This window comes from Lathamus discolor, chromosome 9, assembly GCF_037157495.1.
Source record: "Lathamus discolor isolate bLatDis1 chromosome 9, bLatDis1.hap1, whole genome shotgun sequence".
Classification (NCBI taxonomy): Eukaryota; Metazoa; Chordata; class Aves; order Psittaciformes; family Psittacidae; genus Lathamus; species Lathamus discolor.
In genome coordinates, this window is record NC_088892.1 from 17,822,200 (window position 1) to 17,834,513 (window position 12,314).

General features: G+C 38.7%; 1 long non-coding RNA gene across 4 annotated transcripts in view; it reads right to left on the reverse strand.

The window, feature by feature from the left end:
* LOC136019335 (uncharacterized) overlaps positions 1–12,314 on the reverse strand; it is a 265,515-nt gene that overhangs the window by 98,051 nt on the left and 155,150 nt on the right. For 2 of the 4 annotated variants that reach the window (XR_010614825.1, XR_010614821.1), the window contains one exon: positions 5,791–7,472. The exons of the other annotated variants lie outside the window; for them this stretch is intronic. This is a non-coding gene — a long non-coding RNA (uncharacterized LOC136019335). Of the gene's footprint in view, positions 1–5,790; positions 7,473–12,314 lie in introns of those variants that run through there. 4 annotated transcript variants of the gene reach the window in all.

Here is a 12,314-nt window from a genome sequence, read left to right on the forward strand (position 1 = left end):
CTGGAAGCCAGGTGCCCACCACAGCAGCTCCATCACTACCTATCCTCAGTGGGACAGGGATAAAACAGAGAAAACAGAATGAAAGGCCCTTGGGTCAAGGGTAGGGAGAGACCACTCACCAATTACTGTCACAGGCGAAACAGATTCAACCTGGAGAAATTGGTTTAACTTGATACTAATCACTTCAGAGTAGGATAATGGGAATTATCAACTAATTCTTAAAACACCTTCCCCTCTCCCCTCCCTTCTTTCCAGACTTTACTCCTAAATTCTCTAACTCCTCCCCCCAGCAGCACAGGACGGGGAACAGAGGTTGTGGTCGGTTCAGCAGACTGCTCCAGTGTGGGTACCCCACAGAGTCACAAGTCCTGCCAGCAGATCTGCTCTAATGTGGGCTCCTCTCTCCATGGGGCTATAGGTCCTGCCAGGAGCCTGTTCCAGCATCGCTTCCCACAGGGTCACAGCCTCATTCAGGCATCCCCCTTCTCCGGTGTGGGATCCTCCATGGACTGCACATGGATATCTGCTCAACCATGGTCCTCCATGGCTGCTGGGGCACAGTCTGCCTTACCAAGGGCTATACCATGGGCTGCAGAGCAATCTCTGCTCTGGCACCTGGAGCACTTCCTTTCCTCCTCTCCCACTGACCTGGATGTCTGCAGGGCTCTTTCTCACGTATCTCCACTTCTCTCTCTGGCGAAGATGCCTTCTCCATATCAATCCCCTAAAACATACTATCCCAGAGGCACTACCACTGTCACTGATGGGCTCGGCCTTGGCTTAGGGCAGGCTCGTCTGGAAGCCATCTGGCATTACCACTATTGGACACAGAGGAAGCTTTTTTCAGAAGCCACCCCTGTAGCCCTCCCACTACCAAACCCTTGCCACAAAAACCCAATACAAGCTCTTAGAAACCAAGGCATTTGAAATGATGCAAGCAATGTGAATTTCTAGGTACTTCATATCAAGGTAGTTACACAGAAGAAGGATGCTGGACTCTGGATGCACCAGAACATGGCTTTTTATGTAAAATTTCAGTTATTACTGAAGCCTGAAATATAAAAATTGACCTTACCCCAGCCCAAATCATCCTAGCCTTTTTCCTTATAGAGGATAATGCAAGTATTAGATTATAGGTAATGGCCATTATTTATGTTACATCTTTAATTAATTATTCTTGAACTCTTGGCAGAAGCACCAGAACTTACATTTTATCATGCACTAAACCTGTCCAAATGGCAAGTAACACTTGAGTGTTGCAATGTGCTTCTCCTTTCTGTATCTCTGTAAATCACCAAAAGCTGACAGATATTCCTGATGGCATTTCAAAAATATACAAACATCTACAAGGTAGTTTGAAATAAGAAGCTCACACAGAAAGGAAAAAAGATAACCTTACACTTTAGTATAACATGGATGCATTTGGTAACCAACTGTGCTATCTGTAAGCAGTTTGACTTACTGTATGTGAAAAATGGAGTGGCACTAGCCATCTGCATGAATTTAGTTCCCCATGGTACGTACGGGAGATGTTCCTGTCACTGCCTGAGTGCCGTCTACCTTTTGGGGTTTTCTGAAACCTGGAAGAATGTGGAAAATAAAGACTCAAACCTGCATGTTGAGTCTCGTAGGCCCAGAAAGCTCATGTTCTGTCCAAACTGAAGTTTCAGGACATAGCAAGATGAGAGGCTGGACAGGCCTTCTCAAGAGTGTAAGTAGTCTGAGTTGCCACATGCTCATGGCTACTAACCCTCTCTGTTATGCGGATCAGACTACATCACAGTAATGTTAACGATACCAGTTTGCAACCCTGCCAATATCAAACTCAGTGGAAGAAAACCCAATTGCTTGTGCCAGAGAAATGCTAAATGCATAAAACACAAGTATCCACAACACTCATCCCTGGTAAAGTGTCAGCTTTCTCAGTGTTATTTATCATTCTGCTTGGAGAAGCTTATAAAGTTCATTCCTTAGGGTAAGATATTTTCTTAATGGGCAGCAAGTTTGGCCAGAGTCGTGCTGTTACCTAGTATTTTCCCTGGCATTATGTCAAAGAAAGGTTTTTAAGGCTTATGTAAGAAATGATGTTTAGAATGATGATAGGCCAGGCCCTGAGTGGATCTTAATCCTTCATATGTCTGTCGACTCCCACAGAGCTATGTTAATGCACAGCAGCTGAGCAGCTGTCCTATTGAATAATGTTTTATCCCTTAATCTGGTAAAGGAGTTCTTCACCTAAAGCCATGCAAAGTCAGGCATGCATTCATAAGAAAAGGGAAAGCCGAATCCAAGACCAGGAACTGAACCATTTTTCTTTGTTGTATCGTCAGACTTATACCCCAACTTAGACAGTCAAGCATTACTGAACTCCCTATGACTGTTGCAGTTTGACAACACAAATTAAAACAGCACTTATCAATATCAGAATAACACATTGAACAGATAATTGACAGGTAATTTCAAGTTGATATGTCAAGCATAACATGGAGAACTCCAGCTCCCATACAGCCCCAAAGCCTGTGTCCCAAGGGAAGTCTCATGGTCCTGCAGATGAGCTTGTCAGGTCAGAGATATACACACACACACACATACAAACCAGCAGAACACACACCATAATCACTGATAATTCCGCAGCCTCGCTGAGACATGCTTATACGGCGAAGGCCCTATTCTAGATACCTGTGATAAATAAGGTCTGAAAACTGAAAAAAGAAGGAACTGAATTAACATTTCAAAGGTCTGAAGCAGTTACTGGAAGTTACGGGATTGAAAAACCTTTAATCCCACCTTTCTAGTCTAAATTTAAGAAATTCTTGTCCTAAACCCTGTCATGTTATAGGGTGAAGTCAGTGGAAGTTTCTAATTGACTTCAGCTGTAGAATACAGAAAAGATGACGAAGACACTCAAATGTCACAAAGAAAACTGATGAAATCTCTTTTACAGATTGCATAACAAAAGGGCTTTGTGAAAAAATCATCTCCCATCACTCTATAAAAAGAGACAAGAGCTCAGAAAATATTCCTTCTTTTGGTAGCAGCTGAATACTTGCACCAGTAAGGAAAGGGAGCAGAAGCCGTCTTCTTTCTGATACATTTAAATCTGTTCGACCCTGGACACATATGGTTTCACTGGTACCAGGAACGCCAACCTACTTCTGTGGTGTGGTTGCAAATGGAGGGGTTTAAAAACCTGGTGATTTCTGCAGGAAAGCCACTATACACAACAGTCAACACTCTAAATATTTTATTAATTAGCTATTGATCAAAAGGTTGCAGGCTTCATGCAGCAGAAACTCACCAGACCATGCACAGCTGTACACTGAGGAGAACAGCCACACAAACACATCTACCTACTGGATTTTCTCCTTGGTAGAGAGAATTGATTTAAGAATTTAAAGCTGCATTATAGGCCTTGTCTTACCACCTGCAAAGCCAAATCATTTAATTGAGATAAAAATGTGATGAAGATAACACTTACATCTTGTCTTTTTGTGACTGAACTTGCAAGGAAAGGACTTGAAATGTAGATGTATAGTTCCATATACAGAAATAATGGAAAAGAGAAGTCTACACCTTCAGAACTGTGATGGCTAGGCCAGGGAATACCCCATCTTGCCATACACCCTACACTGAATATACTCATGAAAGCTTTGCTGGAGCTTATGATGTATGATAATGTTTACTTACTCAAATGATATTGTCCTTTGACGATCTCTCCTACTGTATTTGAGATACTTTAAATAAAATATTTACACATTTTTTATTAACTATATTTATACACTTTTTATTAATTGAAGACTTTTTTCTTGGCCATTTTGGTTTCTCATAAACTTAAGGTGCGTCATATTAATAACATCTATCTAGAAAATTTTTGACACATTAATTGTGATCAAACGTAAGAAAGTTTATCAACAAAAAAAATCAGAGTTTAATAAAAACAGATTATGGATGTTTCTCACATGGCAATGCTTTCTGCCTATAAAAAAAAAAAAAAAAAAAAAAAAAAGAAATATCAGCTCCCAAAAGGCAAGTTTTCACTTTTGGTAACTGCAATCATTTAGACTCAAAGTAGCTGACCAGAGATTTTCTTTTTTGTGTACATTGCTGCCGTTGTTTTTAAGCACTCAAACCCACAGATGATTTGAGCTAATATTGACCTTTAAATATCAGTTATACCACTTTGAGATAAATGAGTGTTGCTACTTGAGAGCTGTGTGAGGCACGCACTAACCTGGGGAATGAGTGGCTGAGCTGGTACCACAATCAGTGGTAGCTCTGACTAATGAATAAATACAGCTGGGACAAATGAGAAATACTGCAGCTTTGATTTGGGTTTTTTTTTAACGTCTCAGTCTACAAAAACCAGAGGGGACAAGCAGTGACATTTTTAGCCTCTTTTCCATTATCAGGAATTGCTGAAGAGTGGGCTCAGCTGGTCTAGTATTCAGTGCAGCAACAGAGCCACAATGAAGGAAATGAAGATATTTACTGGGGTTATTTTCTCTACTGCATTTCATCATGAATATTTTTGGATTGGACATTGGGCAGACTTGCTTGCTGCCCTCCTCCTAACCCTTCTGGGGCTGGACCCTCACTCATATGGGCAGTGTGGAAAATAACTGGAGCTCCTGGAAGAACTAGGAATCAAAGGCAGTTGCCATTCAGTGCTAGTGGTGGCCTTCATGCCTGAGACCTACAGGCTGCGTTCCTTCAGCATGTGTGTCAGGAGCCTTCAAATTAAATAAACCATACAGCATTTTGAACTTACTCAAAGCATATAAGGTCTTGGATTTTCAACATGACTCTCTCCTGTACTTCTACTGCCATATACACTATCACCCCAGTCTCATTACTCCCTACATCTGAATTATCTTTACGGACAAACTGCTGAAACAATTCCTAAAAAGGAATGCATTTTAAATACGAAAAGAGGTCTTTGTTTTATGTTGTACAAAATTAATCACTGGAATTGCTTTTACTACTAGAACCCAGTAACACTAAAACCCACAACACAATAGAAGAAGAAAACCCAAAAATATCTGGAGTTCCAGTAGCATGGAATTTTCCAAGAATGTTTTTCCCCCCAATAAAATATTTGTAAATAAAGTATATGATTATACAGGATGACATCAATCAGCAACATATTTGAGGAAGAAATTCTCCAGTTATTATCCACTTAAAATTTCTCAGCCTTTTCTTTAAAAACTCAAGTACTGGTTCTTACCAAACAGAAAACTGCATGAGGCTGATTCCACAACTCATCTGGCACAGAAACTCAGTTAGACTTTATATCTGTACAATGGAATGAAATATGGTAAAGTACAAAGGTGATCACAAGAATGCAGTTAGGAAATAACTGAAAGTTAATTGCATCTGTGAGTAGAAAGCATTACATGTAAAGTACTCCTAATGCCAGTCACACTTTTGTTTTAATATAGTTTAAGGTCAAATCATCTTTAATGTGATGTGGCATGTGGATAACATGCAAATTCCCTAATGCAATTTTACAAGAATACACATAAATATTTGAAAACTAAGTGGAAAGACAAACACAATTCATCTTGTCTAAACACACATTCTCTCTTCCCTGCATCATCCTCACTGGTTAAAGACTATGATCTACTGTAGACACTTCCAAGAATATAAATCTTGCAGCAGTTGCTAGTGATTCTCTAGCAGTAACAGAAAAAATGAGAAATCTAGCTAAAAGAAATAATAATATAATTCTACAAATGAAATGCAAATTCTGCTTACTTAAGAATCAAGGAAGTGTTTCACAGATATGCCTGGAGGAAGCAATTAACAGCCCCATAGGGAAGAAATAGTGGAAATATTTTATTACTTATACATCATTAAATACTACTATTGAAAGAGATACCTGCAACAGGTCACATAACTTGGTTCATGTATCAAAACTATTCAAATAAATCTGCCCTCTACTACTTGTATCCCACCCTCAGGACTGCGTATAAGAGAAGGGCTTATGCTGACATCTCTGATAAGACGGGCTTCTCAGAGTTTTCATGATCAGCAAAAAGCAAATATTTACACACTGAAGTAATTAAAATTCTATGGAAATCTCTAAAAGATAGATGCGGATTTCCTAATAGTAACACTGGAAAGAAAACAGAACCTACGGACAAGTACTGGGTTTCATACTGCAGGTATTGCAAAATGCTCTAGGCCCACAATATGCAGTAGAACAGAAGAATGACAACAGTCTCTGCTGGATATGTGTGTACCATCGACAGATTTAATATTTCTATTTTCCTTCACAGTCTTCCCATAGATGAGGATAATGCATGGAACTGAGTAGGCACGAATATATAATTTAACACCACAGACTACTTGCACGTTTCCCAGGCAATCTCATTAGCTGTAAAAACAATAAATAGTTTTTAGTAGATTTCCATCTACTTTAGAGTTTTTATTTTCCTATATTATTGTTTCAAAGATATGGGGAGAAAAATATTGAGAAGTAAAATCATGTGCAAAAACTAAGCAGGGCACTGATTTATAAAGAACATTTACTGAAGATGCCATGCTGCACACAAGGCGTATGTTCTACTTAAATCAGAGATTTGGCACGCCCAACAAAACTGTCTTCATTACCTAACCCATCACTACTGCTTGAACAAAATGAAGAATATTCCGTTGACATTGTCTGATTTGTGTTTGAAAATATTACCTTAAAGATACATTTCTCTCACATACTATTTATATATATATTAGCAAGTATATGGTACTGTTATAAATTCAGCATCTTGCGTATCTCTTTATACAAGTCTCAATCTAAGCAGGAGGGAATTCCATAATTATCTGACAGTAACTAATGCTGATGTGAGGCAGAGGAGGACAACAACTCTTTATATCTCTTCCCAACTTTTCTTCTGTTTCTACAAGAACTAATGTGACTGTCACCTTCGCTACTCAGATAAAGAGGAACCATTAGCTGCAGCTTATTAGCACGCCAAAGATGGTTTTACCTTGTGTTTCAGAAAGAGATTCACTTTTTATCTATATACGATAGAAGAGTGATGGGTTATCAAAACCCTCTACTTAAGATGAAGAAGCAGCTGCTGAATGGATGATAATAGGGAAGAGAGAAGTACTTAAATTTGGGGGCTCAAGTCAGATATGCAGATAATTCAGCTATTCCAGTTGTAACTAACAGGCATTACAGATTACTTTTCAGCGAACCTCTATTATTCGTCTTTTATGAATACAGCTACCTGAATGCTATTGTTATTGCTGAATGATATTCACGTCATCTAATTCATTACCACTGACTGATTGGCAAAAGTAAGTTCTTATAAATAAATTTATCTTCAAACAATTTGAAGTAGAAGAGTAACTGACATTATGTCACAGGTGTAGGAAGATGCTAGAGATCGGAGAAAAGACTCCCAACTCAAAAGGTAGTGAGTATCTCTTCTGGAATGAATTTCCAAGTTGGATGGCATGAGGAAGACCTAAAAGAAAGACGTCAGATTTTAAGAAAGAAATTACACACTGAAGGTTTCTGCAATACCTGAGACTGAACTTGATGGCCAGGAGATTTTAGGAAACCCTAATATGTTAATCTTGGCATTCAAAATGTGGGAAACCTAAGGAAGATTAGGCACAAATTACGAAGTTCTCCCAAAATCTTGTATTTGTACTCTCCCACCTCCCAAAAATATATTTGTTATAAATTACGTATCAGGTATTTGCCAGCAGACAGCTGCATAGAAGGCTCTTCAAAGTTTCAAGTTATTCTGAAATGGAAGTAATCTGTTTTCTTCACTACTTACAATCCAAGCAGAACTCATAATTCCATGCTCATTTTATTTCCACCAATACTCTCAAAAGCTAACAACCAAAATAGAAGAGCCTTATACAAACAGGGAAAGGCTTCACCTAGACCCAAAGAGTCATCAGTATTTGAAAGTTTTATAGATGTGTCCATTAGCAAAATAAAGACATTAGCTAGAAACCTGTATTGAAGAGAAGAAATAGCTTCATATAGTTAAAAATGACTGGTCTTAATTAATCTAAGTATTTGTAATTGTGCTGATTTGGCATTATTTTAATATAGTGAGATCTCATTTGCTCCAACGTATTCTATAACCAGTATCTGTCAGATAGTTGAGCAGACCACCAGACACATCATCATTCTGTTCTTTAATGGTCTCTTTCCCTTTCCTGCTTGCACTTTTTTTAGCTGTTACTTTTGCTGCGCTTCTGTTTTCTGGTTTTATGATGTTCATCATAGCTATAAATACATAAACAAAGCACAATACCCACTGATTGCTATTTTATATGCTAAAATTCTAAGACATAGTATTTCAGAAAAAGAAAAAAAAAAGTCCAGTCCCCAGGATGGTGCTTAGTCTATTTCTGGAGTAACCATCAATAGCAAAAATCACATTCCAATAACAAAAGCCACATTTTTTTCCAACAATGGTAAAAAAAGAAATATTCAAACTCTTTCTAATAAAAAGTTTTCTTCAACTCCTTTAGCCTTCTATTCCATTGCTGAAGAGATTTAGTACAAATTCTCTGAGGAGCACTTATATTTCTAGAGAAAGTATACACAGAACAGAAAAAAATCACACTGGTTCACCTTCATCTTTGAACACAAAAGAGCCCAAAGTTTCTTGACATTTTCACCTCTTCTTTTCTTTAACTATGGAAGAAAATTATTCCTGCTCTCTGGCCTCCCAGCCTTTCGGTCAACAGTGGTATCTCCTGCAAGGTGGCTGCAGCTTTAGCATATTCATCAGATTTAACAGGCCTGGCTATTTTTAACTGAAGTGGTCACTGCTGCTCAGTTTCTCAAGCTTGACATCCAAGGTTTGTCCAGCTATTAACTTTAACCTGTCAGGTTTGTATCCTCTCCCAGGAGAGAACACATTTGCACAGCCCTCCAATGCAGCAATGCACATACTGCTTGACACTGCTTCTCTAAATGTATCTAAAATAACAGGATCAGAAAACTGGTTTGTGACTACCCAACCAAGGAAAAAGAAAACCATACAAACCCATGTAAAACCTACTTCAAAAGAGATCTATCAACAATACAAACTTCAGAGTTCAAGGAAAGTTTAAAGTGGATGAGTTCTCATTTGGACCTGAGGTGGGCCTCTAAGGAAAGGCAATCCTTCTTCCAAGCCCTTCTTTTTCCAAGGGGCAGTCATTTTTTGATACATTGCTGGAAAGCTTAAGAAACTCTGGAACAACCAAAACAGTGTGGTGGCAATATTATTTTCAAGTCCAACATGGCTGACATCTGGACGCCAAGCAATAAAAGGCTGTACACAGTGAAATTCTAACTCTATAACATCAAGAGCTAGTAGGTGAAAAATAACATTTGAAGATAAAAATGTCTTCATACCTTTGTAATGAGCAAAAGCCCTGGGAGCAGACCCTGATTTAAAGTTTGTGGTTAAGCAAGTCTCTCAACTATGCAGATGCAAAACAAAGACATTTTGGAAAAGCCCATAATTCAAATACTGCTGGGGTTTGCATTTTGCTTTGTCCATTATAAATGGATGTTCAGATTCTGATTTTGTCTCAGAGCCGTGCCTCTGGACTTTCTGACTTTTAAAATAAAGACGCTGCTCACAATATCTCAGAAGTTCACCTGGATTCAGGTCAAAAAATAACAAATTTAGCAAGCCTGAAAGTGCAAACAAACTCCCTAAAAATTAATAGCCTCTTTGCAGCAGGATTAAAAATGGAATTTCTTGGCCTCTGATATTGTCGTTTTGATGTGTCACACCCTGTTACATCAGTCATGTTCTGTTATGTTAATATGCTGAGATGAATCGCAGTAATGCCACAGCGGCCAAGAAATGTCAAAGACCACTACCTTGACACCAAGTGAGAAATAGCCCTTATGTATGCTTAAGCCTTTGACTTGCCATCTTATGTTCCACAAAAATATATAATCCAAGTTCCATGCACTTACAAGAAGCAGAGAATGAAGTATTTTTCCCTTCAGATGAATTCTGCTTTAAGTAAAAGAACTGTAGAAGCTGAAGTACTGTTAGGTTGCATCTTCTCAAACCATACCCTTCCATTTCAAAGATAAGTATATCATTTACCTCCAGTGAGGTAGCAAAACTGTAACAGTTGGAAATTCTCTCTTCTGTTTTTCCTTATCAATTATCAGCAACAGCTAAACCAGAAATTATGGGAAATAACATACTCAAAATTAGGTGACAAAAGAATTTGTAATTTTAACACTGAGCCAGCTCACTGGTCAGACTTTAACTTCTTTTCAAGTATCTGCCAAAAAAAAAACCAAACCCATAAAACTGGTTTTTTTTTTGTATGTAGACAGCCAAAGCAGGCAGAGCTGTGATTAAATTCAGTGCCTTTTATCTTTCAATACCTAGCAACTCTGCTAAACACAATGTTTCCTGATACTACAGCAGTTCTACGGGCTATACTAACCCCCTTCTAATTTAAATAATGTCTAACAGAAAGTCCTCATTTGGTCAGTTTATCAGATGATTTACAACTGCAGTCAAAAAACCTGCCTCTTCATTTTTTATTAGAGGTTGAATAGAATCATCTGTATATTTATTGCTTTTTCTGGGAGACCTGAAGCACAACTTCCCTGTACCCAACTTAAGTATGCAGCCATGTAGATGTTATCCTCCTTTTGTATGGTGTCTTCCAGGAAACGGAGCAGCAAGCAGTCAATGGCAGACTGCGCGATAGCAACTTCATGGATTCTTTAAATTATTCCACTGCAAGTGGAAACCTCCCACTGCATTTAGATTTGGCAAGTCAGTCCTCTTGAACTCACTCCAGGCATTATACAGACTCAGAAGGCTAGATTTAATAAGAACAACTTGGTCAGAGTAGCTCAAATTTATACAAGTACAAAGGGAAGTCATTAAAGATGCAGTTCACATAAAGGCTATGCATTTATGCATTTCGATTCTGCCCCTTTTTCTACTTTGGCAGAAGAACATGAAGAGAAGAAAAAAAGATCAAAAGCTATGGAAGTTTTGCAAGAAGCCAAGTTAGTTCATGAGACCACAGAACAAAGTGATGTTATTTCCTAAGCTGATGTGGCCTTAAGTGTCTTAAATATGCCTTGAGCTTGCCGGAGGCGAACAACTACTGCAGACCATCCTACTTCTCAGCTACTTTTTGTTCTTTCATTAGGAGAAGGTTTTTGTGTTGTGTGTTACCTACCTCAGTCTTCTGCCTGCTTTGGAAACACTTAAGTTATTTTGAGAGTAAGTCTGCAAACTTCGCTCTCACTGACTCACCTCATTCACGTGGACACACGCATACACATGGACATGCACCCTTTTTTCAGTCTATAACAATGGGGTTTGTTTAATCTTTCCTTAAAAACAAGGTTGTGATACTCTTCTCCTGTAGGTTTTCTATGCTTAACAGAATTACCAGCTGTCACTAAATTCATGTGCTGTTCATAAATGTAACTGAATGTTTTGGACAGCTGTTCATCTGGGCATAAACACATTCATTCTAATAGCTACATTAGCTCTACAAGTTTATTTGGTTGTGATTTTTTAACTTTCACTCAGTATAATTACTTCTGACACTCTCCCATCAAATAAGTTTTTGTGTGTTGAGACTTTTCTTACTTCCACTTGCTTTAAGCCAATCAACTCCAGGTTTTTTTCATAGCAGATGCTGTAACATGATGGACAGTCTGTCATAAACAGATGGACTTGGTCTCAATTCATCTTCAAAAAAACATCCCATCAAGAACGAAGAGCTGCTTCCCTGGGAGTACCAGTCAATACTCGGCACACCTTCCCCGACATTCCGTCAGCACAACCGGGCACATTCTGAACAACTGACTGTGGGTGAGTCAATAATAAAGGGAAAATGGCAGTATTTTACCCGAACTGCAGCAGTCTGCCTATCTTCATGCATAAGTTATCCATATTTTGGAATACTGATACAGTAACAGACACAGCATGGAGACAGAGGTAGGACAACATGGGCAGGAGACAGCAGGTGGGGATGGGGTTTGGATCACAACTTCTATAGTCAAGAGAATAATTCGGTAAATGACCATGGAGCCAGCAAGACTTCTTTCTTACATACCTATAAATCCAAAGCCAGCCAGAAATGGTAATCTATATTCAGCACAGAAGACATTCTTCTCACTTCTAAGGGGAACAGGGGAAATTTCAATTCTATTGATACACGAGGTTTGAGCAATCTTCTGAAGCAGACTGCTTTTCAGATCTTCCTGAGGGCCGCTGTCTTTCATTGTTCACCAGCCCAGGAATGACTACCTGTATCATCATTGGCAGACAGCATAATTAACTACTGGC